Genomic DNA, 19,507 nt, shown 5'->3' with positions numbered 1-19,507 from the left:
TCTACTTTGTATTCTTATTTCTGCGACATCCATCTTAATATTGTCTTCTCATCTTCACCTAGGTCTTTCTAATGGTCGTTTTCCGATTGATCTTTTAGTTAAAACATAGAAAGCATTTCTAGTTTCTTCCATCCTGTCTGTATGACCTGCCCACCTGAGTCTCTTAGAGTTGATGACCCTAACAATGTTTGGTAAACCATATAAATCATGTAGTTCCTCGTTATGAAGTTTCCGCCATCACACATTCCCGTTCCTCTTGGGTCCGAATATTCGTCTCAGGATTTTGTTCTCAAATACTTTCAGTCTATGTTCTTCTCTCAGAGTAAGAGATCATGTTTGATAACCATACGAACAACGTCCAGATTATCGATTTATATATTTTGCACTTCAAATTCCTCGACAGAATTCGCGACGACAAGAGATTTTGAACTGAATAATAACACCAATTCCCTGCTTTTAGTCAACATTTAATTTCTTCGGAAATATGGTTTTCGTCTGTTAATATTGTTCCTAGATATTTGAAAGTATTCACTTTATCAAAAGTATTATTCGATATTTTAACACATCCATAATTTGCCGTATTACGATCCCGACGAACTTCCATGTATGACTATCTTACCAATTCTGATAATAATTTTTGGATATTTTGAAATACATTAATGCCTTACAATTGATGTGCAACTGAAATTCATTACCATATAGAAGGAAATTGAATGTTTTGTGCGATGCTAAAATTGAAAGCAATTCCAATTAAACGATATAGCTCTTAACGACCTAATATAGTATCTTAGCAGTATTCAATCACCAGTATACTGTTGTTGTAACAAGACTTTCCCGATATCTTTTTCTGCTGGTATATGTCCAGTGATGTAACAGTTTCCCTTGTATCATCGTGAGCAAACGTGCATTAGCACGACTCGCACATAAGAAGGACAGGTTGCATAGGAATCTGTTATAGTTGATATTTTGGATACGGAACTAACAAGGGAACCTTCCGAAAATGATAGTTGTAGTGAAAGATATGGCCTATGCCAATTGAAAGATCTGTAACAGAGATGAGCATTCCCAAAAAATTAGCTGCCCATAGCAATAGGTTCAAGAAATATAAGGGGTGGAAGTTCGGGAAACAGCAAGGTTGGACAAGGAGGAAAAGTGCAAATTCCGCAAAAAAAAAAAAAAAAGCGCACAGCAAAATACAATGCCGGCAAGTGATGAAAGAGACTTGCCACAATAGGGAACAAATGAAGGCCACCAGTAGGGTTAACAGTGTTGCCAACTGCAATAAAAAGTACATGATTTGCAAAGAGCACTATATGAATTGAGTGCAATATTCAGTGCCATGTAGAACATAAGATATGACGTGTATAATCAGTGGTACAATCTAACAAAAGAAAATAGAAAAAACAGAAGTACGAAAAATACGAAGTTGGCCATAATGCGCCACATTTGATCACGAGCTGTGCATATTAGAATGAACAAAACAAGAAGCACCGACTATGCAGGAAGCCGACGTACCTAGAGTCGAAAAGAAAAACGAGTTCCAAAGTTGGCATCACTGGCCATGAACATCCAGACAAGTCTAATATAGTTAGGCCACTTGCTTCACAAAAAGAAAATTCCGGCAACAGGCATCACTCGGAATGCATCAATGCTAGAGTGATTGAGGCAATGCCAAGTCGGGGAACATGAAATGGTTGGGTTGAGCCAACAACCTATAATAGAAGTAAACATTATGTCATGGTTAGATCGTACGTGGGAATATACAGGGTGTCCCACCAAACTTTGTGACCTGAAAGATTTGAGAAATGAACAAAAATGTGACGGATCCAGTTGTGCAGAAATGTACCAATGTCAGGGGATGATAAAAGTCTGTGAGAAGCAAGTGACCCCAGGATCCCCATCATAGGGCCCCAGGAGCCAACTTTAAACTTTCAAATGGCAACAGGGACCGAGTGGTACCTCTCTCGACAGATCATGGAATGTGCAACAACACATATAGGAAACATTTGCTATATGAAGCATGTTTTTCAAAATGGCTGCCACAAATATATGTTGTGTCTTAACATGGCATCGAACATTGTGATCTCAAATTGCTGCGAAGCGAAAATAGATGTTGCAAATCCAATTGCACAGGAATGTACTCATGTCGAGGGCCAAGAAAACTTTGTAAGAAGCAAGTCCCCAATGTCCCCATCATAAGGCTCGAGGGGTCAACCGCAACATTTCAAATGGGAACAGGGGGCGGATGATATTTCTCTGGATAGATACAACACCGCCTATAAGAAACATTTGCCATATGAAGAACGGGTTTCAAAATGGCCGTCAAAAATGCACGTTGTTGTTGTCACCGAGTAGATATTTTTGGCGGCCATTTTGAAATCCCATATAGTAAATATTTCTGATATGCGTTGTTGCATATTCCATGATTTATCGAAAGAAATATAACTCGACCGATGGTGCTATTTGAAAGTTTGAAGTTGGCCCCTGATACCCTATGATGGGGTCTTGGGGGCACTTGCGTCTCACAGAAGTTTGTCGCCCGCTGACATGGGTAGATTCCTGCACAACTGGATGTGTCACATTTTTTTCGCTTTGAAACTATTTCAGTCGCAGAGTTAGGTGGGACACTCTGGATACATCATATAGGCGGTGATAGTACTGCAGACAGCAACACACAGCAGATCAAGCCTTTGATTATGTTGATTATGTTTGCTTTCTACTGGTGTGGATATGTGATAGAAAGACCACCAAAGGTTCCGACACCTCTAGAGTACTGTTTCGAGACATTCACAGGCGATCATTGTACCATGTATGACGGATTGGCAGTATTCCGCTGTGCTTACTGCAAATGTATCTTCTGTTTGGACCATTGTCTCATCGAACAATTGCACGTACAATGTGGACGAGCATGTACAAATGATGCGAAGGCTAATGCCTCTTGCCGGAATTTTCTTTTTGTGAAGCGAGTGGCCTAACTATATTAGAATTGTCTGGATTTTCATGGCCAGTGCTGCCAACTTTGGAACTCGTTTTTCTTTTTGACTCTAGGTACGTCGGTTTCCTGCGGTCGGTTCAGTGCTTTCTTGTTTTGTTCATTCTAATATGCACAGCTCGTGATCAAATGTGGCGCATTATGGCCAACTTCGTCTTTTCCGTATTTTTCGTACTTCTGTTTTTTCTATTCTCTTTTGTTAGATTGTACCACTGATTATACACGTCATATCTTATGTTCTACATGACACTGAATATTGCACTCACTACATATAGTGCTCTTTGCAAAACATGTACTTTTCATTGCAGTTGGCAACACTGTTAACCCTTCATGTACTGGTGGCCTTCATTTGTTCCCTATTGTGGCAAGTATCTTTCTATACATCACTTGTCAGCATTGTATTTTGCCGTGACCCCCTTTTTTGCGGAATTTGCACTTTTCCTCCTTGTCCAACCTTGCTGTTTCCCGAACTTCCACCCCTTATATTTCTTGAACCTATTGCTATGGGCAGCTAATTTTTTGGGAATGCTCATCTCTGTTACAGCTCTTTCAATTGGCATAGGCCACATCTTTCACTGCAACTATCATTTTCGGAAGGTTCCCTTGTAAGAATCAAGTCTATACAGTTAAGGTTTAGATATGCAACGCCAATGGAATATCATCCCTGAAAAGATTCTGATTCTTAGTTCTCCGGTTTCTGTCTGATGTTTGAAACAGAGCAACACAATATGTATCAACGCCCGTGTTGAACATCTTAGTTTTAAATATAGCTTTTCTGTCTCCAGAGATGGGATTAAAGAGAAGAGAAAGAAAGAAATATAACTTCTCCAAGATCTAATTCACTAAACTATTATTGAAATTGAAATACTCGACTTAAAGGCAGCAAGATAGTGAACAGTGGCGGCGATTGGACGTTAAAAGTGGAGGGGGGCCAAGACATCTGAATATTTGTGTATCAATGTTAGTTTTCCTGGGCTTTGTTTGACGACATGTTGTATAGGAAATAGGATACTATCTTCTTCAGTTAAAATACCGTATATCGTATTTCATATTTTATTAAGTAAATTGACAAGAGCAACGCAAGTAGGTACTAGCTCTTTGTACTCGTAAACAACGAAAGTGTAAGAAGAGATTTGATTCCTTGCTCATGAACATCTTAAAATTCTATCTAGAAAATTGTGTGATCAGATTATTTAATGAAAATTTGCAAAACAAATAAATAGGAAGGACAATATTAATCATAGTAATGAATAATGATTCTTATTTTTACGAGTTATATTGAAACTGGAGATTAATGAACGACTTATATTTTTAATTCCACACATGTCATTAAATGTATGTTATTACTCCTAGAAAATGATAGACAGTAGATACTACAATCATATGCTACATTTAAAGGAAATACAGAAATGCAATATTAATTGTTTTGAATTGCAATTCCTGTAGCTTTCTTAACTCCACGCGAAACAAATAAACAGTACGTACTCAGGCAATGACAAATATTATATGGCACCATTTCTTTCTATGAACCCATACTACATACAAAAACTTTACACTTCCAAACGAAACTATATACATTAAGGGGTCACTTGCAAAAAGTATAGGCAACTTCCCCCTCTTGCCCCCCTAATCGCCGCTCCTGATAGAGAAAGGGAGAACCAAAAATTTCGACTTTCATAAACGTCCTAGAGAACCTAAAGCAGAATAAGATTAATATTTCCAATATAATAATAATAATGCAACATCACTCTTTTCTTACGTTTAATATACATTTTTGAGTATCGTAACTACGTCATCGAAGATTACGAGATAAGGAGAATATAGAAACATCGATTTATTCGTCATTTGGCCTAATTCCCATTTTGCCTAACACTTTATCAGCTGTCAATCACAGATAAAAATCACATCCGCCATTTTAGGTGAAATGTCAATTCCCACTTGGCATAATTCCAAATGGAATATTTGAATTGAAATATTTGAAAGCTATTCCCCTTTATAATATATATTTGAATAAAAGTGAAATAATAATAATAATAATACGACCCAAATCATAACCCTGTTCAAAAGTGCATTTCATACAGTTTAGCCGTTGTTCTTTGATAGAAAATTAAGCTGAATAAGTCCCAAACGACAATTATCGAAGATAAATTGATTAAAACACAGATCGACTCAAATGTTACTTATATCCAAAAATTCATTTTAAATGATTCAAACGTTTCAACACTTAAGTCATTTCGTGAATACAAAGTGGGAAATTAAAATATTTTAGAAATTGTCCCGAACTACCTTTAGAAGTTTTAGAGGGTTCGCATTTTTTATAACATTGGTGCATGAGACCACTTCTTCTATAACTAATTTATTTCTCTAAGAGGGTTGCGAGATGTTTGAATTAAGGGTACATGGAAATTCCCACTTCCTTTAAGATACCGGAAGATGGGGTTACTTTGCACCACATTTAAGGAATTTTAAAGAAAATCGCATGTAACTTACAAACGTAATGATTTAGAACACTGTATTTTAAACATGTAATAGTAAACCCATAGGTGGAGATACATTGCGCAACATACAAATAAGTATGTTCAACATACGAACATAATGTTTCTGTGCAATGTTTTCCCTTCAGTGTTTATAATTTCACTTCCTACACAAAACTGCATGCAGTCTACAAATATTGATATTAGAATGATGGTATCAGTATCAGTACTTAGCACAAATTATCGATATTTGTAAAGAGAATTGTGTATTTTCTGTTGTTCCAGCACAGGAACCACATTCTGACAGTTTAGCATATGCCCCACAAAAATACCACCTCAGGAACACAGGAAAATCCCCGTGAACTGATTTGCCTTGGTTACTCTTTATATCCAATAATATAATCCCAAACGTAATCAGTGGAATATTTACCGGGTTTGGGGCTTTCAGACTGAAGTCCACCCAAATTGCGTGATTTTATTATTTTTTTAAAATCTAATGTTAGCCATTCCTACGTGTATAAGCTTCAAGCTCCCCCCCCCCCAAAAAAAAAAAAGATAGTCTAGTGATTTATATAAAAAGAAAGCTTTTCTGAGTGAAGCCCCTCTGAAACTTTTCTGGATCGGCCACTGTTCGTAATTTGTTTTCCAACAAGAAATCCATTCTGGGATCTACCTTTCTGTAGTTTTATAGTTTTGTGCAGTTAGACTACAATGTCCTTTGCAAATTATCTCCTTTGTTTATTCAAGAATTATTTGCAAACAAACAACCTTATTTATCCTCCTAACATTAATTAATTCAAAGATAAATTATTCAGAACTGGAAAAGGGACGTGGCAGCTCAACGGAAATGTAAATAGCTATGTGATTCTTATTGTTGTTAATGTAATTGTACAGAATAATAATGTAAATTGTACTGTAACCTTTTTTAGTATCACCAAGTAGAAAGGAAAGAAACAATACCAAATACGTTAGCTGAAATTATTGTTGATTGCAATATCCTTCTTTGTACTTCAGATAAAAGTAATGGGAGAGACCTTGAATTGTGACATGTCCGATAGACTAGAAAAAGAGAGCTGACAACACTAGTTACAAATGTCACCATTTGTAACTGGGATCAACCAATGGTGTTACAATGTAGATTGAGTTTTCCATCGTCGATTTATGGAAACCAACACATTTACGAACAGGGCCGGATCCAGGATTTTCTGAGAGGGGTGCACCAAATAACTGCCAGTACATTTGAATTAAATTTGAGGTTTTTAATGTCTTTAGGCATCTGTGGTGTGAATGAGGAATTGCCCTGGAAATGCTAAATGTCTGTCTCGATGAATCTTTTTCAGAAAATTGACTGAAACTATTGATTTTGCAAAACTAACTGCTAGCTTCTCACTTTAGGTAGTGTATATCTACAACGAAGTGGGGGTGCACGTGCGCTTTTGCACCCCCCCCCCCTAAATCCGGTCCTGTTTACGAAGATCATGCGCAATAGTTATATACAGTGGTCGAAGTGAGACGGTATGCGGTATGCTGGTTTTCAATGATGAAGGCATACCGCCTCTGGTTTTGCAGTGATCAAGACATACCGTCAGTGGAGAGTAGAAGCTGAATACCCTTAATAAATAAATTTTTATACACAGTAATTGACGAATAGCTTTGCAAGTAAAAAGATTTTATTTCTTATGGATACATTATTTCTAAGTCCACAATACCGACATTTTTATTGTTTTCCCTACCTTTTGGTGTTAAAATGAGGTGTCTCCAAAGAGGTTCATGTAGCGTAGTTTATATTTTGATGTCCCATATTGATTTTTTTCTACTATGTGTGTGTGTCTTCTTGCGTTAATGCATATAAGTATTGTATTTTGAGCATAGGCAGAATTACGGGTTATCTGCTGTGGGGGCATATCTTCCGGGAGTTTAGAATACCCGTCAGTCGAGTCTGGTTTCTGGGAGTTCTTCCGCAGGAAATTGTCAATATAAAAACTTGGTTTTGGAGCATTTTCATGTAGAATTCTCTATAATACAATATAAGGGGATTTTTTAGAAAGTTGTTGGCAGATCAAAGTCTCTCCATGCCCCTCCCGTAACTACAAAGAAACTCTCTAATGGTTTTTAGTCATTATGTAAATAAAAATGCCATCTTTTAGGCAACATATTCTCAATGTATTCCAACATTTAGATAGCCGGTATGTCTAGTCAAAATTGTATATATACAGGGAGTAGAAAAAATCTAAAAAACACTTCCTACAGGACACGTAAGTTTGGCCCTCCACTGTACAACACGTGTTGCGGTTGCCGATAGTTTTTTTTTGTTTTCAATGTGTCATGTGGACCTTCCTCTTCCGTCAGCAGTAACCCGTTCACCTGTGAGTCTCGTGGTGTGAAAGTGGTGCTGTAAAATGGGCGACCTGACAGACCTCCAAAGAGGCATGATCATTTGTGCCCGTCTGGTTGGAGCTTCAGTGGCAACAGTGGCGAATATTCTGGGGGTATCGAGAGGCACTGTGTCCAAAGTCACAAGGGCATACACAATTCATGGGCAAACGACGTCTGCAAAGCACAACAGTGGTCGAAAGACAATCCTGTCAGATAGGGACCGGAGGGCATTAAAATGGATTGTAGCAGCTAAAAAGAAGACCACTGCAATGAAAATTACCTCTGAACTCAACTCCGGCCTACAGATCCCGGTTTCATCGAAAACAGTGCAACGGGAACTTCATAAAATGAAAATTCGTGGCAGGGCCGCTATCGCCAAATCCCTGGTCACAGCAGTAAATCCGAAGAGGCGTATCCAGTGGCGCAAGGACCACTAGGTGTTGACTCATGAGCAGTGGAAACACGTAATGTGGTCCGATGAATCGACCTTCACCTTGTTTCCAACAACCGGTCGTCTTTACGTATGGAGAACACCGTCGCAGGCCTATGATACAGACTGTCTGCTCCCAACTATAAAGCAAGGGGGTGGTTCTGTTACAGCATGGGCAGTGATATCGTGGTTTTCTGCAAGTTCCATCATAGTCCTGCATGGAATGATGAATGATAAGGCGTGTGACGCCATTTTGGGGGTCCAGGTTCTACCCATGGCCCAAATATTGTTTCCTGATGGTGATGGCATTTACCAAGATGATTTGGCACCCTGTCACGCTGTAAGAACGGTCAATTCATGGTTTGAGCAGCATGACCAGGAGCTATCACACCTCCTCTGGGCCCTACAATCACCAGATCTGAACATCATTGTGGTCTGAATTAGAAAGGCGTGTTCAGTCTCATTACCCTCCACCAGCATCCCTTAAGGAACTGGAGCATGCTTTGGAGGAACAATGGAACAAAATTCCACACACCACGATTCAGGAGCCGTATACGTCCATTCCACGTCGGATCCAAGCTGTTTTGGACGGAAAAGGAGGCTCCATACCAAACTAGGTATGATTTTTCACACTTTTACAAACGTTTTAGATTTTTTTGTACAACCCCTATATATATATATATATATATATATATATATATATATATATATATATATATATATATATAACTACTTCGAGTATATGCATTTAAATGTGCCACTATCTGACTCACCTGGAACCAAATGAGCACGTGATAAACTATTGATGGGGAAAATCGATGGTGTAAGCAAAGGAGAAGACCCATTTCAAGATCCTTATCATTACAGTGATATTGAAAATTGACTCTTTTGCATGCAGTATGTTGCATTTGAGATCCCTGGGAATCGAACGAGGGTCTCCCACGCCAAAAGCACATACGCTATCCGCATAGGCACGAGTAATCTGGAGTAATATGATGAGGTGAATGATTAAAAGAGTAACTTAAGTACTTTTAATTCAGTCACATCTTTCCAAGAAATATTTTTTATATAAACAGTTTCAATGGGTCTATAAAACAGTAACAAGTTTGTTTTTTTTTTTCAGTTCATATCTCTAGCTGACACTAGTTATTAACAAATTCTTGCCTTAGCTGATAGATCAGTTCTCGTCATTATATTTGGCATATGTAAACAATATACAAGAGAAAAACAATCACATTAAGGTGTCAATGACCTAACATAATAGTAAGTCAAAATCATGATTTCCTCTTTATTTTATCTAGCAATGTGCTGGTAGTTGATTTTCTAATACATTGCAACACAGGGTGCAGACAGAGTTCATTCTAGAGCATTTTCTTCTTCTTGTTTTTGCCAGTCTTTTTGGTTGAGTTCTTTTACCACAAACTTCCCTCTTTTTATTTTCTTTCTTAGCACAAAACACCTACGCAAATCGCTGAACAAGCTCTGTGTCAGAGGATACAGTAGATGCATTCATATAAAGTAAAATTACACATACCGTCCTGACAGCCTCTGATGCTTTTCATTTAAAATTAAAGATTGACATAAACTACTTCTCTCTGGAATGTCAGATGGAATCATAGTAACAAGAATCTTTCCCGATATAGATAACTCTCGATTACTGAGGATCGTTCAAAACTTCTCTCTGCTTTTAGAGTGGCTTGCGACTTAAATTTGTGTCATAGCGTTATATACAAGGTATATATAAATTTAACTATTCAAGTGTTAAACTTATTGTGCTTTTGTCGAAGTATAAATATTCTCCTAGCACTGCCAGGTTACTTACTTCAAGTTTAAAAGCATTGAAGTAAGGTTTACTATCTGTAATATTGTTCGTTCTTGCTGCATTTAGTAGAAGTGTGTGAGCTAAGTGGGAAGGTAATACCAAATTGAAAAGCGAAAAATAAAGGATGTTTCACGCAGGTAATTAGAAAAGATACCATTAGTCGTAGTTCTGCGGGGTAATTCTGGGTAAGCATCTGAAAGGGAAAGTAACTAAACTGAGTTTTTTATGTCATAATTAGAAGATTAATACTTAGAGGGGAATGAAAGCATTTAATGCAGCTCGGGTAAAAACGTGAAGTCACTAGCGGATCCAGAAGGATCGTTTGGAGGGGGCGGTTCGCTTCCTGGGAGATGAGCGTAACTTCAAGTTGACTAAAATTTTAGTTAGCAAGTATGGGACGCATACCAATCCGGGGCTGGAGGGGGGTGTAAACCTGATTCCCAGATTCCATTTTGGAACCCGAATTTGTGTGTGTGTTTGTTTTTAAAAATGAAAGTATTTTCTTTCTTACGGCTTAATGAACCCGTAGATTCATTGCCGCAGTAACAAAAGAACGCAAGTGCATCCTCCCTTGCGCTGAACCAATTAAGTAATTACTTTCATAATTTGCTTGCATAAGATTACTCTTTATATTCTTCCTCTCGGTCTACTTAAAGATCAATCTAAAACTCTATAAAACTCTTTCTTGCACTTCGTATATATTCCTTTACAAAAATGACAGAGAGAGAGAGAGAGAGTGGGAGAGATGTTGAAGTATCACATCAGAAGGCAGGGGCTTACGCAGGGGATGGATCCAGGGAGTCCGGATCCCTTCCACAAAATCTCGATTTTTCTGTAAATTTCGTCTAATTTTGGTGGTGATTTTACAAATTTGAATATAATTTATTCTCATTTTAAATTTGGACTCCCCCCCCGAAATAGTCCAACGTGCGTGCCTATCACGAGATATAAGACATGTATAACTTACTACGTTTTCTTCATTCATGAGGTCCTGGTGTTACAGCCTTGAAAGCACTAACTAACGCCAATAGCACTGGTAAAAAGTGCCCTCGCTTGGAAAATTTTTATTATTATTTTTTAATCGCTAAATCCAATGCATCTATTTTTAAACAAATCCTTTCATGGGGTCACTAGCCAAATAATCTCAAAACTGGAATTTGTGAACTTCCATTTATGCCAATGGTAAAAGTTGGTTGAATACGTTTCGAATTGCTCTTTTTTATACTAATTTGAGGACACTGAGGCCAATGGAAGGATGTTTCAACACATTGGTGTATGAAGCGACGAGAAAAATGACATCAATGGCATACTCCATTCTCGTTGCTCCATGAACGTATATGCGTTAAAATAGTTCAATTAGATTCAGGGTCCTCAAATTGGTATGAAAATAGCAATTAGAAATTTACTCAAGAGTAGGCGCTTTCTACTAGTTGCAATATTGTTTGTTCTCTGGGCGCATTACAGTGATTCGGATTCCACCTAAAACTGCAGATGTACGTTTCATATAACATCGGTGCTAAAAGGAACAAGCTTTCTTCATATTTTGTTGATATTGATATTTGGGAGGGGTGTCATGGTGAGTTGTGGTATAAGCCTGTAAAACGCTTACTTCTTTCGATTTGATTCGAGTCCATGATTTTAGCCAAAGTATGATAAACAAAGCATGTATTTCGAAATAATTGAAAGCCACACATACACCCTGTTTTCATGTGCCTCCCCGAATTGCATGAATTTCTCATTACGGGATTTTCGCATGTTTATACTGCCTCTTCCACTCTCGGTCGCTTCACCAAAAATGACAATAGAGTCATGTTCTTCATGTTCTTACTCATCTTCAACACAAACACACACACTAACAGAACCACCGTAAATTAATATATAACGGATTGAATTTGAAATATGTTAAAATGACAGTCACGTAAAAATATTTTATCGCTGTCAATGTAACAGAGTAGGATCACGCGGTCATCTGTTATTTGCCATTAAGCCCCTCCCATTTCTCCTCTATGTAGATAAATATAGCTTTCCTTTGTTGCACTAAAGTGATCGCAGGAAAACACGAAGCTTCACCTAAATATACCGATTTCACTATCCAATAGAATGCAAGCGTATGTTCCGATCGTCGACTCCTATCCATTATATTTTTTCATTGTCCTCTCTGAGAGGGACATAATCTTTGAACTATAGCGTTATGGGAAGAACATTTCCTGATGGGCAAAATGTTGTTGGATTTTCGATGCGTTTCATTTTTTGAAACTCAATATTTCACAACGACTTCAATTTTTCAACATTGTTGAGGTTTCCTTAAATGTGTGTTCGGATTGCGGCTCCATAAATCGTACCAAAATCTTCTGATGTATCAAAGGTGAGAAAAACTTTTCTCTGATCGGTATAGAACCCAGGATTCACGAGATGTTGGAAGTTACTGATAAACCTTGGCATTATGTATCCATAGAATTGTTCATTTCTCAAGAAAAAAAAAAAACTTTCAAGTATTCAATTGATGCATTTAAAGATGAATGTATCAGGAATTCAATTGCTGGTACGTTCAGGAATTTTTCACTTAAACAAAAGAGAGCGAGAAGACAAATATAGGACACTGTTACAAAAGTGTATGCAAAGGGAATTTTGGTTTGTTGCTTGAGCGGTAACAACATGGCGGCTAAAGGAGACGTTCACTTACTGATTGTAGTAGAATCCGAACCAATTTTTTTTGTTCAAATGTACTCCAACCGGGAATCGAACCGGGACCATGAGCACCGTATAAGGTATTTTGTTTAGGTTCACCGCTTTTGCAGTGGTATATTTGAGTATGTGAAGAAAAAAAGCAATAGACTAGACTAAGAACAGGAGGTTAGAAATTGGCTCTATTAAGTAATTTGTTAAATGTAGCTTTTAGAAACAGTATAATTATAGTTATTCCTATAACAACAATAAAATTATATTATACTAGCCTTCGCCTAGGGTGAGACTTCGCCTCCAGACCCCCAATTTGCTTGGAATACGGGCTCGCCCAATATAGCAAATGCTCATACGTGTTACTATGGTTCAATATTTAGCGTTCTTCCTTCTGTATTTTTCATATAGAATTGACTTGAGCTAAAACTCTGTCACAAAATTCAAACACCTCGTAAGGCATTTTAGTGAACCACCCCCAGCTCTTTTCCTACATTTCTATTTATTCAGGTAAAGGTAATTGAAGTTTCGGGAACAGAATTTCATTTTATTATCCTTTTCCTAGGACAAAATTTTAAAATACACGTTTTTAATTCAAAGAGTAAGCCGTCTTACCCTCCTTCCTACAGCTGTTCGTCCAACGAATGAATCATATATTCGCTCTTTTGGGGTTTATGGTGTCTGCCTAAGGAACTAGGGACAAAAGTATTCATAATTAAAATATGTCTGCATTAAGTATTATTAATACCACACATTTTGATTAGACTCTCCTAGGCTTGTTACACAAATTGGATCGGTCGTGAAAAGGCAATATTTATTTTTGCCAATGATAAATGCTAGAAATATAAAAAAAGAAAGACCTTTGGGAGTGGTCATCCCCTCCGCCCCCTCCGTGGATACGCCAGTGCGTGAAGTTAGTGTAGTAGACAAAATATGATTTGGGTAAAATAAATAAATAAATAAATAAATAAATAAATAAATAAATAAATAAATAAATAAATAAATAGAGATGTGTCATTTCTATTGACAAGTGAAAAGTATATATGGAAATCCTCAACAGATAATCAAGTATAGCAAATAGATTACATTTAAACAACTTGTAAGGAACTTGTTTACATTTAAAATTAGGAATCACATAAAATCCCACACCAAAAATCTGTCTTTATTGTGGCCAGTTGGCTGGAAAAGAAGACTACTCACACAAATATGTATCTCATTGGATTTAAATTTTAATTGTATTTCAATATGCAGGTTTTTGTTGCATTTCTATTTTTCTGGTGTTTCAGGATTTAGATTTCTGGGATTTCGGCATCTAAGGCCATTTAGCCCTTCACGATTTGAGGGATGACGTCCCTCGGCGAGCACACAATCCGGGGAAAGGGAAGGAAGAAAGGATTGGGGAAGGAAGGAAGCGGCCTGGGACCTAAAAGTTAGGTACCACCCCGGCATTTACCTGGCGTGAATGAGGAAAACCCAGGAAAACCTCATTCAGGGTGGCTGACCTGAAAAAGCGTGTTACACTTTTTCGACCGAGTGACCCCACCGGGAATCGAACCCGGGACCAATCGCACCGAAGGTGAGAGCATTAGCGACTATGCTACACTCTGGTGTTTCAATATGCAGTTCTCATTGGTTTCATATCGTACCTCTTTTATTTAAATTCATTTTTAAACAACTCTGCACCTGTTGAAAATGTTTAGTACACCTTTTTTTTTTGTTCTTAACAGTATGTACAGTATAAAAATAAAATGTGCCTATCAGAAAAAATACAATATAATATTTAAAAATATTTTCTGGGATTAGATTCTAATTATCTTTATCTCTTTCGCTTATTTTCACCACCCCCATGAAACCCTCTCGCTACCCCTAGGGGTCGTGACCCTCAGGTTGAGAAACCTTGGTCTAGATGGTCAATATCTACTACAGTATATGCATGAAGCTCTTTAACAGAATGAAGGGGAAATAGATTTCCCTTGTAAGCAGATCCAAGGGACATAAGGATCTAGGTTTACTTTCTAGATTCACTTTAATTTGTCAAAAAAAAAAAAAAAAAAAAAAGAAACGTCTGCTAATTAAGAAACTAGTGTACCATAAGGAAGTGATTGTTTGTGTCTTACTGCTGATAATGCGACTGACAACCTGAAGTCATTTTTATATGTTAAAAAAAAATAAAAAGAAATTGCCTCTTTCCTCGATAAAAGCGAAATTTTCGGAAGCAAAATTTGCGGCAAATGCTAACAAATACTAACTTGTTTTGAATAAGGAATTTGCATAATATCTTACCAAGTTTCATATCCTGAACATATTTCTAATCTTAAGAGTCTTCATCCCGGCGAAATTAAAATATCGCTAATTTTACATTAATTATGTGATATCTTCAAATAGATAAAAGATAATCGAAATGTGGAACAAGAGCGCCCTAGACAATATCATTTTACATGAGAAACCGTTATCACGACTCACTTATCTGCTTTCGATTTCGAGCCATTTTGAAAATCGGCATTTATTTTCGCGTTTCTAAACAGCTGAAAACATAAAGCCACTAGGTGACTTGTGATAACGGTACCACACGCAAAATAATATTGTCTAGGGCGCTCTTGTTCCACATTTCAATTATATTTTATCTATTTGAAGATATCACAAAATTACTGTAAAATTAGCGGTTTTTTAATTTCGCCGGGATGAAGACTCTTAAGGAATTTCGATTTGATTTGAGTTTACCGTTCTTTTTAGCAGCGAGACTATATGAAACATGAACCTACAGCTTAACATGGGACCAGAACTACATGAGCTCCTGCCGGGAATCGAACAAGGATCTCTCATGAAAAAGGTGCGGACGCTAACTCCTTAGCCATGAGGGAGCTCTTAAGAATTTGATTTGGCTTGAGTTTAAGTTTAGTGTCATTTCAGCATCGAGGATTATGAGACGTTCATCTACAACTTAACGTGGGATTGGAATGACATCAGCTCCCGCCGGGAATCGAACCGGGGTATCCCAAGTCAATAGGATTTCGAGATATGGCAATCATATTACAAAAGTTATAACTCTCATCCTTTTCTCTTTCCACTTTATTTCCTCCCTTCAAGGGAAAATATCAAAAGGCACTGAAACACTTCATTAATTATTTTAAATAGAAATTCTAAATACCAAATTTAATGTGTATAACCTTAAGAGCACGACTACTCGAAGCGTTCGTAACGCGTTTTTGTGGCTCATGCGTACGCTTGGAAAACGCTGACCATGCATTTAAATGTGGATGGCTAATCACAATACACTGCAAATGCGAAAGCAATAAGAACGCGCAGAATTCGTATGCTGCGAGTAATAGACGGCATGCTGTTTCGGAATCAGTAAAAGATGTCTAAAGGAAAGGGAAAAAAAAAAGAAAGACGTGTTGCCAGTGAAATTCGCCATGCAGTGGTCTTTGTCTATTAATGGGATGCACTTTAAATCGGCGTTTGCCTTGGCGTCTTTTTTTTTTCATAAGAAGAAACTGCAGCTAAGAGCAATATTTCTTCGATATCCTTTATGTCTTCTCACAAGAAAACAACTGAAGCAGGCCTTTCTGATTCTACCCTTCCGGAGAGGGAAATGAAAAACAAAAGACCTGGAAACCATGACTGGCTCACAGTATGATTTATAACTCTGGCGAAATCGAGTAGCCACCTAGGTCGCGTTCGCTGTTGGGGGCAACGCATCGGAAACACATCCTGGTATAGCCATAGTCTAAGAGATTCCGAGATATGGCCATTTTACTTTATCAATTGCAACCCCACTCTTTTTCGCCTTTTTTCTTCCCTTGTAGAAGAAAAATAAAAAGAAAGGTAAAGCATGTGTCTAACAATTTTGAATAGGAAGTCCATGTAACAAATTTCATATTTCCACCCTTCAGAGGTTCGGAGATAATGGACATTTTACTATAATAATAGACAACCTTATTAAATTTCCTTCACCGAATTTTCCCAAATCCTTCCTTAGTGGTACACTACGTCACAAATCCTATACACTGTCAACATTTCAAGTTTCTAGCTTAAGTGGTTTGGGTTGGGCGTTGATCAGTCTCTCAAGACTTCTTCTTTTACTTACAGGGTTATGGAACAATATTGCAAATTTGTTTATATTATTATTATTATTATTATTATTATTACCGCTAATATCGGTCTTCCTTATCAGAGATGACTGCTTCTTCTATTCACGTTTTCTTATTATCCTTACAGTAGTTTTAGAATTTGAATGAAATTTTATTTTTACATCCCGTGGTTACGTCCTTTAGGCCAGTGGTTCTCAACCTAATTCCTATCACTACCCCCCATTTTATCACATCCTCTTGTCAGTGACCCCCTTACAACTTCTGGTTTGAATAATCTTGTGTGGGATTTTTAATATACCTATTGCGGAGATCTCACGATATCCATCTAGTTCTATAATAGTAGAATCCATTTCTTGTATACAGTGAATACAGTAACTCCCCTAAAAGCGAATGGACTAAAACCAAATTTGGTTAGTTCATTCATGTTGCAAATATCAAATCCGATCCGTCATACTTTTTGAAATTGAGTCCGTTTGAAAATTTTAAAACTTCCTAATTCCCTTAATTTGAGTCATATGAAAAAAAATAAAGTGTTTTCTATTTTTTGTTAAAAATAACTTGGACAGTTGTTAAAAAATTATTGAGTATCTTCATTTTGGAGATACCGCCACTTTGAGTTACCTCATATTGTGTGGGGGGGCGCGGTGGCTCAGTGGTAGAGCGTTTACCTCTAGTGCTTGGGGTCCCGGGTTCGATCCCAGCCCCCGCCAAGTGAACTTTGTGGTGGACAAACATCGTGCTTGTGAGTTTTCTCGGGGTACTCCCGTTTCCTCCCACTTTCTTCATTCCACCATTTCACTCATCTCTCATCATCACCGTCTCCTTTAGCCTAACCGGCATAACCGTGGGACGTAAAACTCAAAGATTTCATTTCATTTTTTTTTTTCATATTGTTGTGAATTTGGTACATTGTTGTGTATGCGTTGAGTATCACCAAACATTGTTAAAAGAACTTGCTTACATTTAAAATTGAGGAAACAAATAAAAACCCCACAACAATAATATGTTTTCATTGTGGCCAGTTTGCTGGAATAAAGACTATTCGCTCACACACATACGTGTACAATTCTGCAAAGAACAACAAAGGATTCTAAACAAAAGGAATCCCTTTTATTGCCGACAGAATAATTTGGCCATTATTGATTTATCAACAAAAGCAATACAGCTATTGTGAATTAGTGTTTTCAGTTTTAATTGTATTTCAATATGGAGAATTTGTTGCATTTGTATTTTTCTGGTATTTCAGTGTGCACGCCTCATTAGTTTCATATCGTACCTCTTTCATTTTAGTTGATTTTTAAACAACTCTGCACCTGTTAAGAATGTTTAGTAGACATATTTTTTGTTGTTCTTAACAGTATGTATAAACATAAAAATATGTCTATCAGAACAAAATTCAAAATATTATTTAAAAATATTTTCCGGTATTAGATTCTAACTATATTTATTCTTTCCGCCTATCTTCGCGACCCACATGATAGTCTCTCGCGACCTCCAGGTAGAGAAACCCTGCTCTAGGCTAAAGGAGAATAATCGTCATCGAGGGTGAATGGTAGTGAGATGGTTGCTGAATTGGGAATGTGGCAGGGAACAGGAGAACCTGAAGAAGCCCCACGGACGCAGTGTTATTCACCACAAACTCAATTGGATTGCGATCAGACGAGGAACCCCTAAGACCAGAGTTACAGCTCTTCCGATGAACCACCCCGGGCCTTATACTTCGTGCATGCAATGATAGGAACACACTGAGAAAAAAGGACTAGGGTTTCCGTGTGGATACATCGTATTTACGAGGGGGCGCCCCTTAAGTAATGTAATTTCATGTATAAAAGTACAGCAGGTTATGGGAACACCATGCCAAGTCTGGAGTCGGCGGCTGGATTTCATGTTAAAAACATCCTTCCTCCCTTTCCTTCTCACAGAATGATATGATGTCTTATTACTCTCGTAAGGTAGGAAGTCACAGATTTAGAAAAAAACAAGAGGGGACAGTCGTAGGAAGGTGGTAGCAACATTATATACGTAAGTTACCACCGTCGGAATGGGTATGGCGTTAATTCTAGATTTGAAATGGCGGTCCTACAGTACAAAATTTTCGCTGGACGGTGGTGTAGATCACACTACGGATGAAACATTACTTAATGTGGTGACGCGCGTAACCAGGTAAAAATAGCATTTACATGCCGACTGGATTATGTATTTTTGTCCATGCAGCATCTACAATTCCAATGAAGAACTTGTCGAAGAAATGTCAATAAACCAATTCCAATACAAGACAATCACATCATATTTAGTAAACTACTGATTCAGATTAATAAAATTTAAAATAAACATAAAATTTTTAGAGTGTAATAAGACCATACTTTGTCAGATACCGGTATTTACAAAGTTAACTTTGTTGATGTAAGACGTAAATTTATTTGCTGAGATATTATATCCTTTTGTGTGTTGAAATACCAATTCTGTGATTATTCTCAATGGATGTTATCAGCCGTTTCGCTTTAAAATGCTCCCTTCTAAATTTAATGTTTCGTTTTAAGAAACAATTTATTTAAGAATGATTCGTAAACACATTTCTTTCGTGAAGTGTCGGGACAAAAGGAGGATAGTTGGTGATGTAAGCAGTCTCTGCAAGTTATAGCTAAT

At 37.4% G+C, this 19,507-nt stretch overlaps 1 protein-coding gene across 4 annotated transcripts in view; it reads left to right on the top strand.

Moving 5' to 3' along the window:
* Positions 1–19,507, top strand: part of LOC145674687 (uncharacterized) — a 1,315,729-nt gene that overhangs the window by 790,698 nt on the left and 505,524 nt on the right. The gene's annotated exons all lie outside the window — the stretch shown is intronic.

This window comes from Thermobia domestica, chromosome 17 (genome assembly GCF_964235325.1).
Source record: "Thermobia domestica chromosome 17, izTheDome1.hap1.1, whole genome shotgun sequence".
In the NCBI taxonomy this organism is placed as follows: Eukaryota; Metazoa; Arthropoda; class Insecta; order Zygentoma; family Lepismatidae; genus Thermobia; species Thermobia domestica.
This window is presented reverse-complemented; position numbering and strand designations above follow the sequence as displayed.